The 19677-nt window shown below is 35.4% G+C and overlaps 1 protein-coding gene across 1 annotated transcript in view; it reads left to right on the top strand.

Annotated features, from left to right (window-relative positions):
- LOC139782233 (uncharacterized) overlaps positions 1-17278 on the top strand; it is a 37258-nt gene extending 19980 nt beyond the window's left edge. The window contains exons 8-9 of the mRNA XM_071721205.1: positions 16892-17032; positions 17175-17278. The gene's annotated coding sequence lies outside the window, so the exon portion shown is untranslated. The remainder of the gene's footprint in view (positions 1-16891; positions 17033-17174) is intronic.
- The last annotated feature ends 2399 nt before the right edge of the window (positions 17279-19677 follow it).

Raw genomic sequence — 19677 nt, 5'->3', positions numbered from 1 at the left:
ATTATAGTTATGAAAAAATTGAATGACTTTTTTTGTATAGACAATTTAATAAGTTTTATTTTTATAATAACTGTTTTTTCAATGAAGTCAATATTTTACGAGATATATGCAAAAAACCGAAAAAGTGCATCTATTTTTCAAGATGGCGGCGAACGCTCACCTTCAATTTATCAGGACTTTTTAGGCGTTTATTAGTAAGCTTAAACGAAGAACTCTACCGAGTTTTAAAACTTTGGAATTATTTATGTCAAATGCTTAAATTGGACCTATTTTGACTGGGCTATTTTGGAATTACTCAATCTCATTACTAGCAATTATACAGTTCCGTTTATTAAGATGAGAAAGCGCGTGAATTCTTACCGACACCAGCGTCGAGCGATTTTCCATTTTCAATAAACGCTTGTATTTCTGTAAACACAGATAGAAAGGTTGACCGAGTAACTCTAATAGCGCAAATTATAAATGAAAAAGAACTTTTTGAAACACCTTCCTATTCCTCGCGGTTGCCGAGATATAAGCGTTTAATGGAAATAGAAAAATGGCTCGGCGCCCGTTTCGCTACGAATTTGCGCGCTTTCTCGTCTCAATAAACAAAACTGTATAATTGTTAATAATGAGATCAAATAATTCCACTACTAGGGCAGAATACGAAATAAATAATGCGTTTTGAAACATTTTTCTATCTCTTCCGGTTGCCGAGATATTTGCGGTAAACAGTAAAAAAAAATATCTGGCGTCGACACATGGCATCGACCTTGGGGCGGAACGTTTTTGTCAAAACAGCTGTTCTCTATCCGAGATTATTATCGCGGTGAGCGGGAATCGCGGCGTCAACGGCACCGACTTTGTAAATATTTCAGTGTTTCTACAATCACCTAATTTTTAAAAAGTCATTGCAATTTTAACGATTGGCCAGCTTCAAAAATACCGTCGTTTACGCAGTCATTGCCACCTCGCTAACATGAGATGTATTGTTGATAATGTTGCAAGTTGCATAACTGTAGTCACGCTAATATTTCCGTCGTTCTCGAACGATGGTCAATGAGATATAAGCGTTTAATAAAAAACGAAAAATCGCTCATCAAGCGTTTTGTTATTAATTAGTGCGCTTTCTCGCCTTAATAATCAGAAATGTATAATTAGGAGCAATAAAATCGATCAATTCCAACAGCGTAGAATACGACCTAAAAATTTCAACACTTCGCGATAATAATCTCGGACAGAGAACAGCTGTGTTGACAAAAACGTCCCGCCGCAAGGTCAAAGCCATGTGTCTCGACGCCAGATATTTTAAAAGCGCAGATTATGAACTAAACTATGCATTTTGAAACACCTATCTATCTGTTAAGCGGGAAGCACACACTTCTGCATAACGCATAATGCGTAAGCATAAGAAAATTGATTGATCTATTTTCTTATGCGTTATGCAGAAGTGTGTGCTCCCCGCTTTAAGGCTGATTTATAGAGGCCGTAACCGTTGATTTAAGCCGTAATCTTTAAGAACTTGACCAATCACAGTTGAATGTGAGAAGAACAATCTACTGTAATTGGCCAATTTCTTAAAGATTACGGCTTAAATCAACGGTTACGGTCTCTATAAATCAGCCTTTACTCTGTCAGAAGTTCGATTAAAAAGAACAGGCCTAATCTCTGCTGAACGCAACCAATGGATGCATCCAGGAGTGCACCCGCTCATTGAGCCGCTAAGTAGCAATTGAATGTGATTGGCTCTTACCTTTGGATCCAACCAATCACACTTAATTGCTACTTAAGGTCTATCCAGACAAACTTGCATAGGTGCATAACCATATGCATAAAGAAACGGATTGGTCTATTTTCTTATGCACATGCATATGGACCAATCAATTCTCTTATGCTTATATTTATGCGCTATGCAAGTTTTTCTGAATTGACCTTTAAGCGGGGAGCACACACTTCTGCACAACGCATAATGCGTAAGCATAAGAAAATTGATTGGTCTATTTCCTTATGCACATGTGTATGGACCAATCAATTTTCTTATGCTTACGCATTATGCGTTGTGCAGAAGTGTGTGCTCCCCGCTTTAGCGGCTCAGTGAGCGGTCGTGCTTGTGGATACTCCCATTGGCTACGTTCGTATGTGACGTATTTGCGCATGCGCACTAAGCCCCGTCGACATGCCATTATTTGAATAAGTGAGAAAAAGTGCCAAGGCTATTTGTCATTAAAGGTCTGTTTTTTATTGCTACACTGCTGAAATAGTGCAATAAGTTAGAGTGGGACAAGTATATTTCGTTTCACCCTAACTTACTGAACTAGTGTGCTCTAGTTCGGCAGTGCAGCAATAAGAAACAGACCTTATAGGATTATGTTCTTACTGTGTTCATTGTCGGTTATTTTGCTAGTGTTGTTTTAAAAAGACATACGGATTAATAGTATCACATATTGGTGTCGAATTGATAATCAAAATGTATAAACTAATAGATGCGAGTGGATACTATAGTGTCTATAATAAAAGCCAGATGAAGAAAAGATGCATTCCGAAATCATGCATTATCGCAACTAACAGTAAGTAAAAGGATGATAAAAATTAAATCCATAATCTTTAAAATAAAGAAAACACATTTGAATTCTCGTAATATATCTATTTACATAAATCGTTTCTGTGTAATAAATGTGCAGAATATTATAATTTTAAATGGATAATTATTAACAATTTTTTCTTTATGTCATTTAGAAAGCAAACCTAGCTTGCAACAGATTGCAGACAATTTAAACAAGAAAATGCCTAAAGTAAGGTTAACAACTTCATCAACATCAGGTATTATAATATACATTAAATTAATATATAAAAGTGTTATGTTAAAACCCCTTTTTACTTAAAATTATATTTATGTTTATATATAAAGCTATTTTTACTTTATCATAGATCTTGTTTTACAGATTCATCACTAGCTGTTGATTCCAATGCAACGTTGAATATTGGGACACTAAATACGACATCTGAAATCAAAGAAGGCACTTGCGTTTTGTCAAGCAATAACTGTGAACAGTGGAATACAAACCAAAAGTCTGATTCTAACTTGACGCTTTGTGATAATGTAAATGATAGAGATAATATTAAAGGTTCTACGTGTTTGACTAAAGATGCTCTTTCTATCGATGGAAATCCTAATACATTAGTCGATAATAGCAACAACGTGATGAGTGGTAAGTCTATGATATAATACATATATATATACTTAATTATAACACATTATGCAACTAACATTCGATATGCAATCTTTTTACGTACCTTGCATAACAATAACATTTATAGCTTTTGCGACATAAGTTACTCGTAATAAAAATTGCTTTACTTTATTTTTATAAATTTTGTTTTACAGATTCATCGCTAGCTGCCAATTCCAATGATACGTCAAATGTAAATGTAGAAAATATTTTGACATCGATATTAGGTGAGCCCTCTGATGTAACACAGAGTGCTCAATGTTGTGATGAATTAAACTCTAGTTTTACACATAGAAATGCAAATGTCATTGATACATTTAGAAATCCTAAAAAATCTCCCAAGATCTTATCAATACAAAATGTTACTAATAAAGTTAAATTAATTTCACCGCTTCCAATGCGTACAGAGAAGACTGATAATATTATCAACAACAATATACAACTAAATAATACGTTTAATGTCACTAATAACAATAATGTTTCTTTAAATGCAAACAAGACTTACGTCAGTGATGATATTTCAAATGGTACATTCGTTCCGCTTGCGGAATCTACATTCGTAAAGAATCAGTCAACATCAGAGTGTGAAATCGACAATAATAATACTGACAATGAGTCAAATATCTCTATTACATCTATGAATAATTCCGATGATAGTTTTCATGTATCAGATTGTTCTAAGCTTGAAGACACAGATGAAGATGAAAATGAAAATACTCGTGAACATATGACTAGTACAAATAAGAATAAAACTGTGAACAGCACATTAAATTTGACAGCATCACGCTCATCTAAAGTAGTTGTATGCGATGATAGAAATATGTATGTGGAAACTTTTGACGGTTCTAAATTGAAATTAAATATGTGCCTATATTGTAAAAAATTTCAATCGCAACTTGCAAGGCACTTAGAATCTGTACATAAAACTGAAGAAGAGGTGAAAAAGTTTCGTTTTTTACCTAAAGGTAAGTTGTATGTTACATACAAAATCGCCAACAATACTTAGGTAGAATATTCTAAATGTTAATCGAAAATTTTATTATAAAAATGTCGAAGAAAATAATTCATCATAACTTTCCCAATTTTAATACTTTATATCTGTAAAATTATGCTTTAAAGTGAAATTATATTCAAGTTAACTACCTGAATTTTGCAAAAAAATAAAATTTTGTTACATATTCCGCTAATTTAATTCACGAAGTCCTTTTTTCAATCGTTTATAACTCGGAAAGTATTAACGTCCCGTCTTTTTTATATTAAAATTTCCGTATCTAACTTAAAAATATACTATTAAAGTATTGTTTGCAAGATTTTGCACACCAATAGTGTTGCATTCACCTAACTCAAAGTATTATATCAAGTATAATTTTCATGAATTAATATTTAATTGGAAATGTTCTTCGCATTAAATTAGATCAAGTTTTGTTATAAAGCAGACTTATATTACCTATTTGTGTGGGTTGGTTTCTAATTCAAAATATAATTCAAGTTTAAAACACGTTTCAAGTTGACTATTAATTTATGAATTTATGAATAATTATGAAAATTGGATTTGATCTGTTCTGGCTTGGTTTAACTCTCTGATGCCCGATTTCACCAACGTCGTTTAACTTGAACCTTAGTTCAATTTACTCTTTGTCTGTTTCTAAGGGAAACTGTTAGAAAGAGACAAAGAGTGAATTGAACTAAGGTTCAAGTTAAACGACGTTGGTGAAATAGGGCATAAAAGGTCAAAAATATTACTTGATAAATATATTGAGATGACTCTGACTATATAAAAGTGTACTTTCTTCACCAACTATTATAATATCAAATATATTCCAAAATTTTCCAGGATTGGAAAAATTTTAACAGGACGAAAATTATTAGGGAAGACGGGGGCTAACTCGACACCGGGGCAAACTTGACACTAGGCTTTTTGCCAATTTAAATCTATCGTAGAAACTTGCCTTTTCTACTGTAAATGCGTCTTTATGTGTCAGTATTATCAACGGAATTTGGTAACACTCTGAGTTATAGTGTAATTTTTAACGCGACATAAACGTTTTTGATAGTAAAAAGTAATTTTTCTGATCTCTCGAAAATGGTCTACTCTTTTATCGAGCTTTCGGGCAAAACTAAGCAACGTACAACAAAATTTCCTTAAGCAAAACCTGAAGGAACGCTCTTTAAATGTGTACCATTAAATTTGCTTGAAAATTTTAATTAATTGTTGAAAATTGCCTTTGAAAAAATTGTGTCGAGTTAGCCCCGGTCTCCCCTACTTGATAAATATATTGAGATGAATCTGACTAAAAGTGTACTTTCTTCACCAATTATTATAATATCAAATCTATTCCAAAATTTTCCAGGATTGGAAAAATTGTAACCGGACGAAAAAATAAATTTAAAAAACGGTAATTAAGACAAAATAACCAAAAATAAATATTTTACAAAATAATAAATAATAAATAATAATAATAATAATAAATAAATAATAAATAATAAATAATAAATAATAAATAATAAATAATAAATAATAAATAATAAATAATAAATAATAAATAATAAATAATAAATAATAAATAATAAATAATAAATAATAATAATAATAATAATAATAATAATAAATAATAATAATAAATAATAATAATTAATAATTAATAATAATAATAAATAATAAATAATAAATAATAAAATAAAAATAAAAATAATAAATAATAAATAATAAATAATAAATAATAAATAATAAATAATAAATAATAAATAATAAATAATAAATAATAAATTATAAATTATAAGTTATAAATTATAAATTATAAATAAATTTGAAAATATTAATTAAATTAAAAATAAATATTTTACATGAATATTTTACATGAAAAAATATCGAGATAAAATGCAAAATAATTCGCTCATTTTTTTTAATGATCTTATCAGAGGATTTTTATACATAAAACAATGCACGGAAACTCATTTATGTCAAATTATATGTATAGTTTTATTTTAAACAATGGAGTCTACAAATCTGAAAAAGTATAAAAAATTTTGCTAAGCATAGTATTTGATCAAGCAATCTCCTTTTGATTAACTTTTTGGCTTACATTAACAAAAACAAAAAAGTTGTTTTAAATAGAAACTCTAGTGATTCACTGTGTATTATATGTAAAGTTTTTATTATTTACTCTTAAGTTAATTGTAATTTATCATAGATTTTGTACTCATTATTTCAGGTAACCCAGAGCGAAAGAAGATTATTGGTTTAATTAGACGAAAAGGAAATTTCATCTATAATACAGATTCTAACATAAACAAAGGAGATTTAATTGTATGTCGGCGTCCAGGAAAACATTTGAATAGACAAGCAACCGATTTTATTCCTTGTGCCAAGTGCAGAGGTGTATTTTCTAAAAATAATATAAGACATCATTTTGCGACATGTAAACGGAAAAGGGAAGGAGATTATCCTCAAAGAAATGTAAAAATATTGGGACGTACTGTGGCTTGTCGTATACATCACAGTGCGAATACTCCATTAAGAAGATTAGTATTCCCAGTAATGAGGGAAGACAGTGTAACTCAGATTATTAGATATGATGAGCTGCTGATTGCTTACGGTAATAAAATGTGTCACAAGTATCGTCTCCAACATCAGCACGATATGATCAGAGCGCGACTGAGATTACTTGGACGATTTCTTATTGTTTTGAGGGATATCGATAACGGTGTCGTAGATTTCACTTCAATATATAATCCAACAATATACGAACAATGCATCAAAGCTGTCAATATACTCGCACAATTTGATGAAACGACTTGGACATATAAGATACCATCTATTGCATCATCTTTGGGAACACTTGTGAAACAAGTTGGGCAAATTTTAAGAGGCATGTGCATTAAGAAACAAGAATTTGACAAACAAACTGTGGTAGAAAATTTTTTGAAATTATTTGAAGAGGATTATCCTGTCAGTGTAAATAAAATTGTATCTGAAACTCAAGGGCATCGAAAGAGGCAAAAAAATATTGTCTTGCCATCTATAAATGGTATTCAGATATTCAATGCTTATCTTAAAACTGAACGCACGAAAGCTTTACAATTTTTACAAACAAATTGTTTCTCGATGACAGCATGGCGTACGTTAGCTGAAACAACATTAGTATCTATTATGATATTTAATAGAAGACGTGCTGGTGAGTTAGAGCGTGTTTTAATTGAAAATTTGGAAAATTGTGCGACAATTTCAAAAGAAGAAGCACCTGAATTATATAAATCTTTATCCAAATATGTACGAATAACAATACGCGGTAAACTAGGAAGAACGGTTCCTGTGTTACTTCATGAAGAAATGTTAAAATCTATGCAAATGATTATTAAGTGTCGTAAAGATGCTGGTGTTCCCGAAAATAATCCTTATGTCTTTGGTATACATACAATCGACAAAAAAAGACACAAATATTTAAGAGCATGCGTACTAATGCGAAAATATTCTATAATTTCTGGAGCAAAAATGCCAACTTCGTTACGAGGCACAACGTTGCGGAAACATATTGCTACAATATGCGTTTCATTAGATATATCTGAACATGAAGTGAATGATCTAGCGGATTTCATGGGTCATCACGAAAAGATACACAAATCGCATTATAGACAATCGCTTATAACAAAAGATTTGGCTATAACACGTTTCCTCAAATATGCACAAGGAGAAGATACAACAGATGAAAGCGATGAGGATAAGAATAAAGATGAGGATGATCCGACCAGTGATAGTGATACAGATTCAGGTTTAAATACTCCTGACACTTCACTATCATTAAGGACAAAGACAAGACAATCTAAACAGCTGCCTAGCAAAGGAAAAGATATAAAAAATTATATAAATACTAATACAGAGAAAAAAGAAGGTACGTTTGGAATAATTTCTATATCAAATAGTACACGTATTGCTTTTTGTTAACAGTTCTTACGACAAATATACAAGGCGACTTTAGATAAATACTGTTTAAAATAATTACTAAATGATAGATATTATAATGTAAGAAAAAGGAAACTTCTATTATTGTTTTTTATGTAGATTAATTGCAATTATGTAAAAGAAAAATATTTTTTTCAATTTTTCACGGTTATTTTGTGTTTTTTAAAATAGTATTTTTTTTTTATTCTTCCTTTTATCACGTAGTAATTAATCTCAACTGACATTCATCTAGAAAGACATTCTACATAAACATATACTAATAAATGTGAATTTTGTCATTGTTTCAGTAAGCCGTTTGGCTTCTAAGAGGAAAATTAGTCGCAAGAGTGAAAATGTGATCGAATCAGATGATGAATGTAGTACAGAATCAGATTTAAATATTTCTAATATTTTATCATCAAAAAAGGCAAAGCAATCTAAACAGGTGTCTAGCGGAAAGAATAACGTAAACAATACAAGAAAGAAAAAGAAAAGTCAGTTTAAATAATTTGTTTAAAATTAAATATACATGTTGTTTTTTATTAAATAACATTTAATAATAAATGTACTAGATTAACGAAATTTTATTATTATTTTAGCATCTCCTTTTGGTCCTTCAAGAAGAAGTGCTCACAAGATCAGATGGACGAATGATGAAAGCTCGCCAGTTTTATCTTCATTCCAAACTTATCTTCATTCCACAGATAATAAAACAAAATTGCTATCTTTCCGTAAAATTAACGAATTAAAAGTTAAATATCCTGTATTGAAGGGCCGTTCAAATGCTCAGATAAAAATTTGGTTATATAACCAAAAACAAAAAATAAAAAAACAAAAAGAAAAAACAAAAAAAAACAAACAATCACATAAGTTCTTGAAATTATAATGTAAGAAAAAGGAAACTTCTATTATTGGTTTTTATGTAGATTAATCGCAATTAAAGGAAAAAAAATATTTTCTTCAATTTTTCAAGGTTATTTTGCGTTTTTTAATATAGTATTTTCTTTTTAAATTCTTTCTCTTATTACGTAATAATTAATCTCAACCGGCATTTATCTAGAAACACATTCGTCTACATAAACATATACAAATAAATGTGAATTTTGTCATTATTCAGTAAACCGAAATTATTATTAAAATGTGTCTTGTCGTTTAACCCTCCAGCTGCATTCGTTTTTTTTTTTACCTTGACAGTGCATACGTTGGTCTGTCTCGTCCGACGTTATTTTCCCTACCTTAAAGTGTTTTAAAAAATAAATAAATAAAGGTGTTTTAAAAAATCTGAAAAAATTCAAAAAACATCTGTCAACATTGTAGTTGACGGTTTTAGATTGATATCTTCAAAAAATTTTTTAGTTGAATTATTTAGGGGGGTCAAAATAGTACTTAGGTAGAAAAATTGTTGATAAATGAATTTACGTAGAACTACGTCTTTCTCCGCGTTGGGTAGGGGGTAATCCCGGAGCACAGATGCAACGAAAACATGTCACACTTTGAACGTTTATATTGTTGCGTGCATGTCCAAGCCGCCCGGTATACTTTTCTGACACCGAGCTGAAGCGTGCAACGGAAAACTTTCCGTTAAGATGCGAAACGCCTGTCCTTAGCAACGAGCCTGATTTATTGATTTTATTGATTTAATAAAACAGCTGATAAGATTTGTTCTTGAGCTGCTGGACCGAACGGACGTGTGTCCACGCTCTTCTGTATCGCGACGTTGCAATAAAGATTGAGATTGTTCTTTTATAATCGCAGTGTTTCCTTATTTCCGCGAGCGTCGGGAGTGCGACCGAGTGAGTGTAAAGTGTGAGAACGAGCGACGCGGGGAGCGCAACATTTTGGGGGCTCGTCCGGGATCGAAGGGACGAGCTGCGCTTGTAAGACGAGATGGCCTCGACCGCTCCCACGAGGAAACGACTCCGGACAGCGACTCCACGATCGGACGCTCCGGAGATGACGGCGGAAGTGGTGACACTGCAGGCGGTGATGCGGGAGATCCACGAGATGCGCGTGGAGCGCACACAGAGGGAAGCCGAGTTCGCGGCAATAATCCAGCAGCGCGATGACCAGCTTCGTCAAATCGAGGAGAGGATTGCAGAGCTAAGTCCCTCCAGTCATTTTATTTCGGGTGAAAACGCGAGCGGCGCGATGAGAGTGACGGGCGCGGGTGTTGACGCGTCCGGAGATAGAATTTCTTGCGGAATAAAATTAAAGCCCGATACGTACGACGGGACGGCGCCGTTACGCGAGTTTCTTTCGCAATTCACGCTCATTGCCGTTGCGAACAAATGGAGCGAGGCAGAAAAAGCGGTCGTTTTGGCATCAAGTTTGCGGGGGAAAGCGCGTTCATTACTCGATTCATTCGCCGACGGGATCGAATCCCTCTCTTACGCGGAATTAAAGGCGAAGTTAGAGCTGCGTTTCGGTGAAGGTGAACTCGCTCAGAACTATTATCTACAGTTCACAAATCGGAAACAGCGCCCGGGCGAGGATTTCGCAGCATTGGGCGCGGATTTAGAGAGACTTTCGCAGAAGGCGTATCCAGAATGCTCTCATGAGGTTCGCGATAAAATTGCGAGCTCTCAATTTGTCGCCGCGTTGTCCGACGGTTTTGTGAAGCGCACCCTTCAAGTGGAAGGAGTTACGTCGCTTAGAATAGCGATCGAGCGTTCGAAGACCCTCAGATTTATTAACCAAAATTGTTTTTCGGGAAAAAAAGACGCTACGCCGGGAGATTCTCATTCCGGCCAGAAAGAAGTTCCGGAAACAAAGACATTATTAAAGGGACAAAAGGGAAATGAGCGCCGGAAAACAAAGGAGTGTTGGGGATGTGGAGCAACTGGTCACTTCCGTTCAGAGTGTCCCGCGCAGAAGCAGGAAAACTAACTTCTGTCGGGTTGATCGGGGCTGGCTCGACAGGTGAGGCCCGGGCCCCGGTTTATGCACGCGCCAGAACTAATGTTGTACGCCGTCTCGGAGGCGTGGGCGCGTACCCGCGCGGACGTTGTTGTGTTAATGGAATTTTAAATAATAAATTTTGTATTTGTAGAATAGATACGGGCTCGGATGTGTCGGTTTTAAATTCGAGATTGGCGGAAAATTTGAAGCAAGTTCCTCTTGATTTCTGTAATCTCAGATATCCTACCGGTGAGAGGGTGCCGGTAATTTCTCGCGTATTAGCCACGATTTCTTTGGGCAAATTTAATTTTGAGATGCCTTTTTATGTGGCGGATATTAACGACGAATGTATTCTTGGTGTTGATTTTCTTGAGAAATCGGAAATTCTCGATAAATTTCTAGAGGACGCTCTCGGTTTGACGAAGAGTGTGGAGGTTGAGCACGGACTAATTTGTTCTCGAATTGAGGACTGTCCTGCTCTTCTTCCGATATTCGAGCAAGGATCCTCACATTTAGATCCTTTACAGAAACTTGTCTTTTCTGATTTCTTGAAAGAATTTTATCATGTCTTCTCTGAAAATATTATTGCCGGGAATTGTGATGTATTATGTCATACCATAGAATTGTGTGATTCTCGCCCTATTAAACAGGTACCTCGCCGAATTCCCCTTCATCTACAAACGGAAGTAAATAAAATTTTGGAAGAGATGAAAGACCAAAAAGTAATTGAGGAATCAAGCAGCCCTTGGGTTTCTCCGGTTGTTCTAGTTAAAAAGAAGGATGGCTCTATACGGTTTTGTGTGGATTATCGAAAAGTAAATGCCATAACAAGGAAAGATTCCTTCCCTCTTCCAAGGATTGACAATATTTTGGATTGTTTAGCGGGGAATTCGTGGTTTTGTACTCTTGATTTAAAGAGTGGATATTGGCAGGTAAGATTAGATCCTAAGGATCGAGAAAAGACTGCTTTTTCTTGCGGAAATGGTTTGTGGCAATTTACGGTTATGCCTTTCGGTCTTTGCAACGCCCCTGCTACTTTTGAACGACTTATGGAAAAAGTTTTGAAAGGATTAATTTCTAAGATTTGTTTTGTATATCTAGATGATGTCATTGTTTTTGGGAAGAGTTTTGAAGAAATGATGAGTAATTTAAAAGAAGTCTTTCTTCGCTTACAAAACGCTAATTTAAAAGTCAATCCTAAGAAGTGTGTATTTCTAAAAAGAGAAGTAAAGTACCTTGGACATGTAATATCTGCAAAGGGTGTTGCAACAGACCCAGAAAAGATTTCTTCTGTTAAACATTGGCCGCTTCCGAAAACACGGAAGCATGTGCGAAGTTTTCTTGGTTTTTGCTCGTATTATAGGAGATTTGTCAAAGGTTTTTCTATTTTGGCTAAACCTTTGTACAAATTGACGGAAGAGAATAATAAATTTGTCTGGTCTTCCGAATGCCAAGAGGCATTCGAGAATTTGAATTGTGTTTTGACTTCTCCTCCTATTTTAGCTTTTCCTTCAGGTGAAGGACAGTTTATTTTGGATACCGATGCCTCAAATCATGGTATCGGGGCGGTGCTTTCTCAGTTTCAGGGAAAAGAAGAAAAAGTGATCGCTTATTTTAGCCGAGTGCTAAACAAATCCGAACGAAATTATTGCGTCACCCGACGTGAGTTATTGGCAGTGATAGACTCGGTGAAATCGTTTCATCATTATTTATATGGAAGGAAGTTTCTGGTGAGAACGGATCATGTTTCTTTACGATGGTTGATGTCTTTCCGGAATCTAGAAGGGCAATTGGCCAGATGGTTGGAGCGTTTGCAGCAGTACGATTTTGACGTCTGTTATCGGAGCGGAAAAGCTCATGGTAATGCGGATGGATTGTCTAGGCGTCCGTGTTTGGAGACGACCTGTCGTTACTGTGCAAAGATAGAGCTCAACGAGGGATCGAAAGAAGAAACTTGTGGACGAATAGTCTTCGCTGAGGAGAATCCTCAGGAATGGCGTTCCGCTCAGCTTCAAGATCCGGTTGTTTCAAAAATTATTCAAGCCAAAGAAGTTGGTAGACGACCTGATTGGCAGGAGGTTTCTCCTGGAGAGCCTTCTTTAAAAATCTATTGGACTCATTGGGAGATGTTGACAATAGTTGATGGCGTTCTGTATAAGAAATGGCTATTCCCAAATTTGCAAAAGAATATTCTTCAGATTGTCGCGCCTAAACAAAGGATTCAAGAAATTCTGAACGAGGCCCATAATTCACCTTCTGGGGGACATTTTGGTATTAATAAAACGTTACAGAAAATTCGAAAACGCTTTTATTGGGCCACTTGTAAAAAGGATGTAGAAAGATGGTGCGCTACCTGCAAGATTTGCGTTGCTAGGAAAGGCCCTATTGGTAAGGGAAAATCTTCCTTACAAATCTACAATGTAGGAGCTCCTTTTGAAAGGATACAAGTGGATATTTTAGGTCCCTTGCCTACTTCTTCAGACGGAAATAAATATCTGCTGGTGGTAGTCGACAGCTTTACTAGATGGCCAGAAGCTATGCCTCTTAAAAATAAAAGAGCCAGTACAGTGGCAAGATCTCTGGTAGATCAGGTATTTTCTCGGCATGGAGTTCCTTTGGAGTTGCATACGGACCAAGGAAGAAACTTTGAGTCCCGGCTTTTCCAAGAAATGACCTCCCTAATGGGGATTAGAAAAACTCGTACGACCCCTCTTCATCCACAATCAGATGGGCAGGTCGAGCGTCAGCATCGTACTATTTTAGATTATTTGGCAAAGTTCATTTGTGGAAGTCAAAAGGATTGGGAACGATGGATTCCTTTGTATTTACTAGCTTTTCGTTCTTCAAAACACGAAACCACTGGAGTAACTCCAGCAGAGATGTATCTAGGACAGGATTTACGTTTACCTTTAGATCTTCTTAGAGGAAGTCCACCTTCGTTAATAAGGGAGGAAGATGGAGAGGTAGAATATATATCCAATTTAAGGAACAGATTGGATCTCATCCATCAGTTTGCTAGACATCATCTACAAATTAGATCCAAAAACGTTAAGTCCTGGTATGATCGACGATCTAGACGAGTGCTTTTCGAACCAGGACAAAAAGTCTGGTTCTATAATCCTCAACGTATTACGGGAAAGGCCCCGAAATTACAGAGTCCTTGGGTAGGACCATGGATGATAATTAAAAAACTTAGTGATGTCGTGTATTGTATCCAGGAGTCTCCTCGTCGTAAAAATAAAATTGTCCATGCAGATCGCTTGGCTCCTTTTCAGGAAAGGGAATAATTTTCCGATTTCGTATTAGTGATAGTCTGATCCGACATGAGTCTGAGCCCGTACTTTAATTATTTTTAGGAAAATACTAATTAGTTTTTGTTCAATTTTTCTGCGTTTTTAAATGTTTTTGTTACAGATATTAACATCTTACGGATAAGGCATGACAGCAGGGGAATGACAGTCTTCTCCTGGGAAACCTTTCTGGACTGCCTCTCTCACGGTTTTTGACCGTGGTTTTCCCGTGAGACTAAGGGCGAATGCCGAGGCAGGGGACAGAGAGCTCTTAGAGCGATGGGTCCACGGAAGTTTCCCCCTCTGATCCCGAAGAAAGAAGACCCAAGCGCGCAAAGCTCAAGAGGGAAGAGGAGCACCGGCGGCAGGAGTCAGGGGTCAGGCAGGATCTTCGTCGTAGAGTCTGGCCAGCTCTATGAGGAGAGGCTTGAAGAAACCTGAAGTGGAGGCTAGAATGGACGGGGCCCGGTAACTCGTTGCAGCAGCACGAGGAGGACAGGAAACCGTCCAGACAGAAGTCTCCCGAGGACTTGCAGCAAGCTGTCTCCCTGATTGTCGGGACGACAATCTGTAGAAGGGGGGCAGTGTTGCGTGCATGTCCAAGCCGCCCGGTATACTTTTCTGACACCGAGCTGAAGCGTGCAACGGAAAACTTTCCGTTAAGATGCGAAACGCCTGTCCTTAGCAACGAGCCTGATTTATTGATTTTATTGATTTAATGAAACAGCTGATAAGATTTGTTCTTGAGCTGCTGGACCGAACGGACGTGTGTCCACGCTCTTCTGTATCGCGACGTTGCAATAAAGATTGAGATTGTTCTTTTATAATCGCAGTGTTTCCTTATTTCCGCGAGCGTCGGGAGTGCGACCGAGTGAGTGTAAAGTGTGAGAACGAGCGACGCGGGGAGCGCAACAATATCTTCGAAACTAATAACCGTAGAGTAATAAATAAGGCGTCATTGCTGTATACTTCAATTTGTTTCACTAAATAATGATAAAAATAATAGTTTAAAATTGATAACATTGTGTATATACATTTATATATAAAATTATATGAGCTAAGTTATAGATTTCCAGTGTTGCCGTCGTATAGAAGTAAATTTCATGAATGTAGTCATAACTGCCTTTATATTACAATAAGTTTAACAGCAAATGGTAGATTGGTAGTTTTGACGACAAAGTAATAAATATACTGTTACTGATATTAAACTCTTCAATGTTAATCACTAAAAGTTATATTTTGTTATAAAACAACGAAAATAATGATATCCGAATAATAATGTTAAATATATATATAATTATATTAGCGAAATCAGATTTCCAGTATTTTAGTGGTATATAGGTAGATTTCGCGACACTGTCGTTAAAGATACCGTAATACCGCAATATTCTTGACGACGGTCGTGAGAACTACCAACTGTCGCCAAAACTGCCGGATTATTTAAGAATATGTCGTAGAAACTGCCCCAGGACATATATGGGACAATCCACGTCACTTTTACCCCCCATCTGTCCAAAATTGGTATGGACGGATTTTAATGACTAAGGGCGGAAAATGTTCGTCTTGAAAAGAGCTTTCGAAAGGCGTGTGGCATATATGCGCAATTCAATATGGCGTCATAGTTATGGCTGCTTAAAGGGATAAATTCAAAATTTCAGATCCAACATGGGCAGATAAAACGGTGAAAAGTAACTAAATTCATGTGAAACTCAGTATTTGGGGGATTTTGGGGTCGCTGATTACGAATCTGAACGTAAAATTGTTAAATTTAAAATGGCGGATGCAAATATGAGAAACGGACGAAAATTCCAGTAAATGATCTGAAAACTCTTACTGGAGGGTTTTTTGGGTCGCTGATCACGAATTTGTAGCTAATTTGTTAAAAAACAACAGAAAAACCGTGTTAATTGAAATTCTACTCTAGGAGATGAATTTCTACCACGTCCACGCCGTCATCTCTGGGTAACGCTAAGAGTAAAATTTCAATTAACACGGTTTTTCTGTTGTTTTTTAACAAATTAGCTACAAATTCGTGATCAGCGACCCAAAAAACCCTCCAGTAAGAGTTTTCAGATCATTTACTGGAATTTTCGTCCGTTTCTCATATTTGCATCCGCCATTTTGAATTTCACAATTTTACGTTCAGATTCGTAATCAGCGACCCCAAAATTCCCCAAATACTGAGTTTCACGTGAATTTAGTTACTTTTCACCGTTTTATCTGCCCATGTTGGATCTGAAATTTTGAATTTATCCCTTTAAGCAGCCATAACTATGACGCCATGTTGAATTGCGCATATATGCCACACGCCTTTCGAAAGCTCTTTTCAAGACGAACATTTTCCGCCCTTAGTCATTAAAATCCGTCCATACCAATTTTGGACAGATGGGGGGTAAAAGTGACGTGGATTGTCCCATATATATATATATATATATATATATATATATATATATATATATATATATATAGAAATAAACAAAAAATTTTATGACATATAATATTTTGTTTTCTAATTAACATTTTCTTATTAATCGTATTATATTTTTTTACAGAGAATTGCTATGAAGAGAACAAAAATGCGCAGAAACAACATACTACTTCAATGAAATTGCGAGAATTACATGTGGTTTTACACAAGATAGATGAACCATTAAAAAAACGTTACAGAAGTAACAGAATTTAAATTCCATCAGGTAATGCTATTGTTGCTTAGCACTTCGTAATACTTTATACTCAGACATAACAGTTAACAAGTAATAAGTATATTACAGCAAGTTTTCATACATGTTTATGGACAATATCCTTAACGTTCTTTCCTCTTTTCCTTACATACAGATGATTCATTCATATATGAGGCGCCAGGAGATGATTATAGATATTTGTATGAGGATAACAACAATACTCATAAAGAAGACCTTCTATTTCATTATTATTAACTAGGATTTCCAAAATCTTAACGTGTCAGGAGCAAAACCTTCCGAAGAAAACTGCACGGTGTATCTTACTAATGAATGAACACGTTTTCGTACCATGTGGTCATCTTGCTTGTTGCATTGAATGCATTAAAAAATTAGAAAAAAATCGAGGTCCGATTTGCAATACTACTTATGAAAACTCTTCGAGTTAGAAGACTATAAGAATTGTCTTTGAGTCAAGCAATATTTTTTTGTTTACAAACACTGCTGTCTACTAATTTTAGAACAGTAGAATTTTAGAATAGAACAGAAAACGCTTTATTATTTTTATTTACTCTGTTTTAAAAATAAATTGACTCATATTTCTCACATTATTTAGAATGTATCTTAAATATCTGTATGTGCAATATTGCTTTGATTGCATCTGAAATATCCACTTATAATTCGAATTTCACAGGCAAAGTTATGCACTATGAAGTGCCGATATATAATAACTCTACAAAATTGTGTAATGCATACAGATATTTTTTATCCTAAACAAAAAATGGAAACAGATAAAGATACCAAAGCCAAATGTTAATGTTATATGTAACTTATTGCTATAATCATGCATGGTTTTCGTTGAAATTAATTGTTTTCTAAATTTAGCTATAAATCAGTTATAACGAGACATTTTGAACTTTTTATGATTTGTTGTAATAATTAATATCTATCTTTCAAAATGCCTGATTATAGAAACTATAGTTCCTAATTAAACTTAATCATAATTAGTGTACGTAAGTTCTCTGTTACCAAACATGGGCATTTTATTTTATATACCAAAGATTTATAATAAGAAAAATATTTTGATAACTATTTTTTTTAATATTGTTACATATAGTACAATACCCTGCGATTACATGCGATTTTCTTTTATAACGTTTTATCGGAAAGATAACACTGCATATTATAATACTTTGTATTTAATTTAAAATGTTTAGTATAAGTATTGTTATACCGCTATATTGCGCTGAAGGCAGGTATAAAATAAAAATTGCGAATTTATGATACCGAAGATATTATATGCGATTTTCTTTAGTAACGTTTTATCGGAAAGATAACACTGTGTATTACAATTCTTCGTATTTCATTACAAATGTTTAGTATAAGTATTATTATACTGCTATATTGCGCAGAAGGCAGATATAAAATAAAAATTGGGCAAATTGCGGATTTATGATACACAAGATATTGTGATAACTATTTCTTTTAATATTGTTACGTATAGTACAAAGCGCTGTGATTATATGCGATTTTCTTTTGTAACGTTTTATCGGAGACAACACTATATATTATAATTCTTTGTATTTGATTTAAAATATATAAGTACAAGTATTGTTATACCGCTATTGCGCAGGAGGCAGGTATAAAATAAAAAATTGCGGAAATTGTCATAAATATACATACGTTTTATTAAACATAAATAGAGTTTGTAACTTTTATTTCCGTACATAAATCTTAATGTGTGTTATGTAATTTTTTATCCTTTTCTACTCTTATCCTTACCCATATACTATGAATCACTTCTGATCCCAAAGAACATTGCCAACATGTAAAAATAGTGAAAACTTGCAATTTTTAACCCGAGTATTCTCAATCACAACGATATGTCGCGCATTTTCGTGTCCAAATGCACAGGTCGCGTATTCTCGTGTCCAACTGCACAAACCGCGCATTTTCGTGTCCAAGTGAACAGGTCGCGCATTCTCGTGTCCAAGTGAACAAGTCGCGTATTCTCGTGTCCAACTGCACAGGCCGCGAATTTTCGTGTCCAAGTGAACAGGTCGCGCATTTTCGTGTCCAAGTGAACAAGCCGCGCATTTTCGTGTCCAAGTGAACAGATCGCGCATTTCGGTGTCCAAGTGAACAGGCCACGCATTTTCGTGTCCAAGTGAACAGATCGCGCATTTTCGTGTCTAACTGCACAGGCCGCGCATTTTCGTGTCCAAGTGAACAGGCCGCGCATTTTCGTGTCCAAGTGAACAGATCGCGCATTTCGGTGTCCAAGTGAACAGGCCGCGCATTTTCGTGTCCAAGTGAACAGGTCGCCCATTTTCGTGTCCAAGTGAACAGATCGCGCATTTCGGTGTCCAAGTGAACAGGCCACGCATTTTCGTGTCCAAGTGAACAGATCGCGCATTTTCGTGTCCAACTGCACAGGCCGCGCATTTTCGTGTCCAAGTGAACAGGCCGCGCATTTTCGTGTCCAAGTGAACAGATCGCGCATTTCGGTGTCCAAGTGAACAGGCCGCGCATTTTCGTGTCCAAGTGAACAGGTCGCCCATTTTCGTGTCCAAGTGAACAGATCGTGTATTTTCGTGTCCAAGTGAACAGGTCGCGAATTCTCGTGTCCAACTGCACAAGCCGCGCATTTTCGTGTGCAA

This window comes from Temnothorax nylanderi, unplaced genomic scaffold (genome assembly GCF_030848795.1).
Source record: "Temnothorax nylanderi isolate EJ_2023f unplaced genomic scaffold, tnyl_v1.0 TNYL_tig0396_pilon, whole genome shotgun sequence".
Lineage (NCBI taxonomy): Eukaryota > Metazoa > Arthropoda > Insecta > Hymenoptera > Formicidae > Temnothorax > Temnothorax nylanderi.
Note: the sequence above shows the minus strand (reverse complement) of the source record. Positions and strands in the feature narration are given on the sequence as shown.